Source organism: Salvia splendens, chromosome 3, assembly GCF_004379255.2.
Source record: "Salvia splendens isolate huo1 chromosome 3, SspV2, whole genome shotgun sequence".
Classification (NCBI taxonomy): Eukaryota; Viridiplantae; Streptophyta; class Magnoliopsida; order Lamiales; family Lamiaceae; genus Salvia; species Salvia splendens.
In genome coordinates, this window is record NC_056034.1 from 3,484,910 (window position 1) to 3,491,668 (window position 6,759).

The 6,759-nt window shown below is 36.0% G+C and overlaps 1 pseudogene; it reads right to left on the reverse strand.

Moving 5' to 3' along the window:
- Positions 1-1,241: 1,241 nt before the first annotated feature.
- LOC121795587 lies at positions 1,242-2,599 on the reverse strand (annotated as a pseudogene).
- Between the last annotated feature and the right edge of the window lie 4,160 nt (positions 2,600-6,759).

The following is a 6,759-nucleotide window of genomic DNA, read 5'->3' on the forward strand; positions in this document are numbered from 1 at the left end:
ACGCAAAAGATAGAGAGTGCAGAAGAAGCCAATAGCAAAGGTGTTCGAATGATGAAGAAAGGCGGTATTTATCAGATTTGGAAAAGATTTCAAATCATCGCACCGTTTCATATCCCACCTTTTCAGGATTCAACGGCCGGATTTTACTGTCGCATTTAATGCCGCATTTAATGCAGTCACGCGCAAGGCACGTCCCCTGACTTCAGCCTCCCCCGTACCCTTTTCCAGAATGCCGAAGTGACTCGCTTCGCCGAAGTGATTCACTTCGCTTTTCGGGGGGGTAGTGATGGGGTGCGTACTAAACAAGCCCAACAGCAATGACGGCCCATCAGCCCAAAGCCCAAGGAGGAGTATGAGTTCGGCATTACCAAAGAGTTCGGCCTCAGCCTACAGCTCGGTAAAAGCCAACCAATCAAGCTCTGCTCTCAGGTCGGCATCAAGCTCTACTCTCAGATCGGCAACCAAAGCAGTTCGGTCTCAGTATTCGACCGAACAAGGAGTTAGTGGACCCATACAGGATGTCCAACACACCCACTACCACGTGGTGTCAACTCAGGCCACGATCGTAGGCCATGACCTACGCTACATCCACGATCTTAGGCCATGACCTACACGACATCCACGACTTAGGGTGGTGATGCAAGCCACGATCTTAGTTCCAGATATAAATAGAACTTAGATCAGATAGAAGAGGGTTAAGCTCTCTAGAGATAAAATACCATATAGCAAGTCTGTATTGTAAGCTGTAATCCCAGATCAAGCAATACAATCTTGCCCTCCCTTTTTCCCGTGGACGTAGATTTACTTCAGTAAATCGAACCACGTAAATTCTTTGTGTCTTAATCTTCATTCTCTACCAGCATTTACTAACATCAGAAATTCGCGGATCCATCAATGACCTAACGGCGGACGGAGGAAGTATAGAATAGTACTTGTGTATGGATTTGAGAACAAGAGAGAGGTTTAAGTTAAAAGATTAAAATAATCAGGTTTTCCGACAATTGTCCAAAGATCTATGTTGTTGTTGCATGCTACATCCAAAAGAGTGTTGCTGGAATGGAACTACATCCAAGACACTGAAATGGAGCTCCATGTGATCAAGACTGGTGCGACTACTATAGACTTGGTTACATAAATCTGATTATTACTCATCATCACTAAATTTCCTACCAGAAAAAAAGGCAAAAACTCATTTAATTAAATTCATGGCAACAAAAAAGGTATGAAATCAATCGACTTAATTATACCTCATTTTCCCCACTTATTTCCTCCAAAGATCTGCCATTGGCCTCGGGCACCAAGAAAGTAAACAACATCCCACATAAATTGACTACACTGTTAAGGGTATTGATCCCTCAACAAGATTCAACGATAGAGGAAGTCGCGAGGACGTAGAACCTCGACGATCAACCGGCGATTTTGAGTAACTTGAAAGAATAGAAAGCAAGGGAAAAATAGGCAAATTGGTTATTTCATAAAACGGCAAAAGCGAAATAACAAGCCTTTTTATACTAGGGACCCTAGGGTTGATTCGACCTACGATCCGGAAAAGAATCAACAAAGAAAACCCGAAAAGGAGCTTAGGATTATGCTCGACCCAAAATAATAGTTAATTACCTAAAAGCATTAATTCTAATTGCAAAAGGAAAGAAAAACATAAATTAATAACTAAACAAAATCAGCAAGGAAATCTGGCTTCTTCCGTGCACGTCGAGGCCGCGAAGGTCTCTCCTTCGCCGGCTGATCTCGGCTCTCGGGTGTCGAACGACCCCACACTATCCTTCTCTAACTCCTTCGGCTCCTCTAACTCTGCAGGTATCGTGGATCGCGTATCATACACCCAAAACAATCAACGAATTTTCCACCCCAATTCCCGGACGATAGCCAGGATCAACCTTCTTGGGGTATTGGCTCTGTGCTAACAATTGAAACCCAAACGCCCCAATGATCGCCCCAAATTTCCCGGCTGCAGCCGAGATCCCATGGCAGGTAGATCGGAACCTAGCTGGAAAGATCTCAGCGGGGACTGCAAAGGTGGTGGCATTAGGCCCAAAGTTGGCGAAGAAGAAAGTTAGCGAGTACATCACCACGAACCCTATCATGTGCTCAGGTTGAGTCCAGTGATCGTAGGGGATGGTGAGGGCGAACATGAACACTGTCATGAAGAAGAACCCGACTAGCTGGATGGTGAACCGCGCCCGATCACGTCTATCAGTGCCACTGTGAACCAATACCCTGGCACAGTGGAACACATTGCGATGAGGGTCTGAGCCCGGGCGATGGTGTACACTTCACGGATGGCATTCATGGTCTTTGCCTTGGGGATCCACCCGATCGCGCTGAAGATGTCTTTCTGGGAGAGGTTCTGGCTGTAGAAGGCTATGTCGAGGAGGAACCACGTGCTGGTGGTGCGGAGGAGGTGGAGGCCGTGGCGCTGGAGGAACTCATTGGAGAAGAGGCCGTAGCTCCCCTGCCGGCTCACCATCGCCTCAGTCTTCTGCTGCTCGGCCTCGATGTCTTCATGGAGGACCTTGGCCATGTCGGCTGCGGCGCGCTTTGCGTCCTTGGCCACTACATACACTACATATACTTCATACATTTCACACAGTTCACACACTACACACACTACACACATTTCACGCACTTCACACACTACACACTACACACATTTCACACACTACACACAAAGAATAGAATGGAATAGTCATTCCATTCTCATCTCCATTCCATTCCCTCCTCATTCCATTCCATTATACCAAGAAGCCCCTCATACTACTACTCATTTGTTACTGTTTCAAATTGTATTCCATTTCCATTTCCATTTCTAGTATCACTCATGACACACAAGATGAAATGTCATCCTAATTAGTGGAGGATTATAATTTCTAACCAATCCACAAAATTCTTGTTATCATTCATAATCGTTACCATTTTCTATATGTAAAAAAACGAATAAATAAACTAAAATCAGATCTAAACAGGCAAAATCGCACTCCGAAACATTGCATGGAATCACATAAATGTAATAAGAGCAAACGAAAATTAACCCGGAACATATTTTGTAATAATAATCAGATCATGTATAAAGGCAGAATGTGTGTAAAACTTACGTGTTCACACGGAGAGAGTGAGTGTGTGTAGCAATTTAAAAAAAAAAAATGGAAATGATCAAGCTATGTGGAGCTGAAGTAGGGAAAGATATATTTATATATATGGGGATGGATACGGTAACTAGATGGGATCAGACCAGTATTAGTATATTCTCTCCTTTTTGGGTATGACCAGTCATATTAATCCATCCTTTTCGCTCAATTAGTTCCACTTTGATAGATTTAGTTTCTTTAATGTGTCATTCTTTTTATACACAACACAACCAGTTACTGATACTAAATCACATACTACGATATATACACGAGCAGCATCACGTGTGTTGGTGCAATGGTCACATTCTTTTTGTTTGTTACAACAACGATTTCCAAATTTTCTAGGTTTAATTTTGGTTGGTGGATTAAGAAGGCACCGAAGGAGAGAAGTCATCGAATGGATTATCTCTCTGAAGATGAAATCGGATATCAACTGAGCGGTTGTAACCAAAAGCATTTAGTAGAAGTTAACAATACGCTCACTTGTTACTTGTTAAGTTGGAGACAAATGGATGTATTTAAAGAGTGTAAATGCTGAGATGTTTCTCAATAATGAATTGAATACAATGCACTTTTTATCATACGGTACCTATTCTCTCGCAGCTCATCTCTAGCTCTCACACACACGACATAATCTATGCAGTTGTATGTAGTCAAAGATGGAATATTCTATTCATGTCTAATTGGTTAAGTTTAGTAGGAGTATAGGATAGTTAAAATGCATATAATCCACGCCTAACACCAATCCTACGTTATTAGATTTTAAAATGGATAGATGAGATTAAAGCTCACGCACTTCAATAAATAGTACTCCCTCCGTCTCACTCAAGATAGCCATATTTTTTAGTGACACGGAGTTTTAGGTGAAATAGTTTTTTGTGATAAAGTAATATAGAAAAAGTGATTTAATATTTTAATGAGAAGAAAGAAGAAAGTGATTTAATTCCAAATATAGAAAGTAAACATTTTGAATGAGACAAACTAAAAAAAAAATGTGGACATCTTGAATGAGACATAGGAGTAGATAAAATATCAAAAGGGTAGAATAGTCAATATAACATAATAGTTTATAGCTTTTTATATCAACATATTGTAGTATCAATATCAACAAAGTGACATGAGAATTTCAATACAACTACCCGAAAATATCAACACAGTTTTATTGATATTTTACATGCATTATATTGAAATTTTTTGATGCTTTTATTGATATAAAATCTACTTATCAACATATATAAAACTTGAAATAAAATTTATAAATTTCATCATCCGATCATCGTCGGAACATATACAATTGAGATCTCGTTAGAATCCTTATGAAATTACTTTTAATTTAATATATTTTTTAACGAAAATATAATTTAAATTGAGAGAAGTATGTAGATTTAAATTTTTATGATGAGTTGAGGAGAGAAAAAGTGGTTAGTCTTAACTATCATAGAATTGATATTAATATCCTTTAAGTTTATTTAATACTTTTTCTTAACATTATAATCCACCTGACATTATTTCAACTACTAGATCTTCTAATCTAATGGCTAAAATTTGGTCTTAATTTGATATTGTTAATTAGTTAGCCATTGATCACGAGGGACCCTTGAGTATATATTAAAGTATTATTGGTTGAGTTCCTTGAGTATATATTAAAGTATTATGGGTTGAGTTCATCTAGTGACATCCAATAAATTTAGAACAATATAACAATATAGAGAAAATTAGCATGACTAAATTGAGAAATATGCTATTATTAATAATTAATTACTTAATTACATTTTAAAAATATTAATTATATAAGGTTGGTCGGGCCTAGGCTGAGCTTGGGCCGGACTTTAGATGGTCCTAGGCTCGGCCCAAGCCTGGATTTAAAATGGCCCAATTGGAGTCCACTTCAACCAATGAGCCCAACGTAAGCCCGCTTCATTCTACTGATGGGCTGGGCCCAGGCCGAGCTCTACTTAGGAAAGAGCATGCTTCCATATGAAAGTATATTTGCATTTAAAAGTTTTTCAGTTATAATTTTCTAGTAGTTATTTGTGCTATAAGAATAATTATTGACGGGGGTAAATGTAGTACCGAAATATACTGCTCCATTTTCTATTAGTTCAAATGCTATTTCATACGATTTCAATAAAAATCGGTGTATTGTTGTTAAATATCTCTAGATATAAAGTATAAATAAAATTTTAAAAAAAAAACACATCTCAAGATTCTCAACTTGAAGTGTGGTGGCCAGTTTTGAAATTTCAGTAGCTCAAAGAGCCGGTCTTGACTCAGGGAAGATGAGGATTGTCTTCAAATCTACTTTATTTCATTTGTCAGAATTTGAATTCGAGAGTAGTCAGAAATGCAGAATAAGATATGAATTTGAATTTTATTTGTAAACTGTTTTTAAGTAATTTAAAATGTTGATAGAAGCTTTTGTCTAATGCATACTCCTAGTACTTAAAAATGGAGTAATAATTAATATACAAAACATCCTAACATACATAGTTTATAGCTCTCCTAACTACTTTATTAATTATGCATTAAAATTTATGTTTTTTAAAAAATCTCTATTTTTATAAGATGAAGGAAGTAAAATACTACTAATTCACATCTCTTAATTTTTCTAGTTTACTCACTTTTTTGCAATTGACCTTAATTTTGCACAACACCAAACGTGGTCTATTATTCTTTAATAATTAACATTGATAACAAAAAAATACTAGGTTTTTTCCCATTTACAAACTTTACTAAATACGTAACTTTTATTAAAACCTTGCATCATACCAAGGTATGTACTTTATTCTGCACTTTGTATTTTAAATAGCAATGGAAGAAGGAAATAGAGAATACCATAAATAAAATTTTTAAAAATTAATTACTAGTATAAATTTTCATTTATCCTTTCCATGATTTGAATTCCTAATTTATTTATTAATTGAAAAGAAAATGTATTAAAATCATGCTTTAAAGCATCCTCTCCTAGCTAATAAAACATGAGATTGAGAGGAATAATTTTATTCCATCAACTCAAGTTTCTTTTTTTACAGATGATAATAATTGTTTTTTATATTTTTTATACTAATTTAAATCTCTAACCTATTGATTAAACTATGCTTTAAAGTATACTCGTCTAGGTAATAAAGTACTCCTATGAGATTGAGAGGACCAATTTTATACCATCAACTCTTTTAAGATGATAACAATAATTTTTTATATACTGTATTTTTATTGTGATTTAAACCTCTAACCTATTTAATAAACTATTGAATGAACATAAAATGTCTAAGTTGCAAAATAAATCAAGGTTATAATAAAGGGCATGAAATATTCTTAATATAACAAAAATAATTCATCGATATTATTCTTTTGAACTTAGGTGTTTTCTGCGAAAATGATAGTACTATTGATATATGTATATTTTAAAATTTTCAAACTAAAAAAAAGTTGAGATTATCGATAATGATGAATTAGTGTAAATTAAGGTGACATTTGGAATAATTTAAAATTTCTCTACATTATTTTTCTCTTACTTTACTTTTTCTCCACTTTAACTTATTATAATTCATTCCCACTCTAAGGGACAAATTTTCCGTTTTGGGATGTCTTACTCTAAATAACATTTTCTAAATAT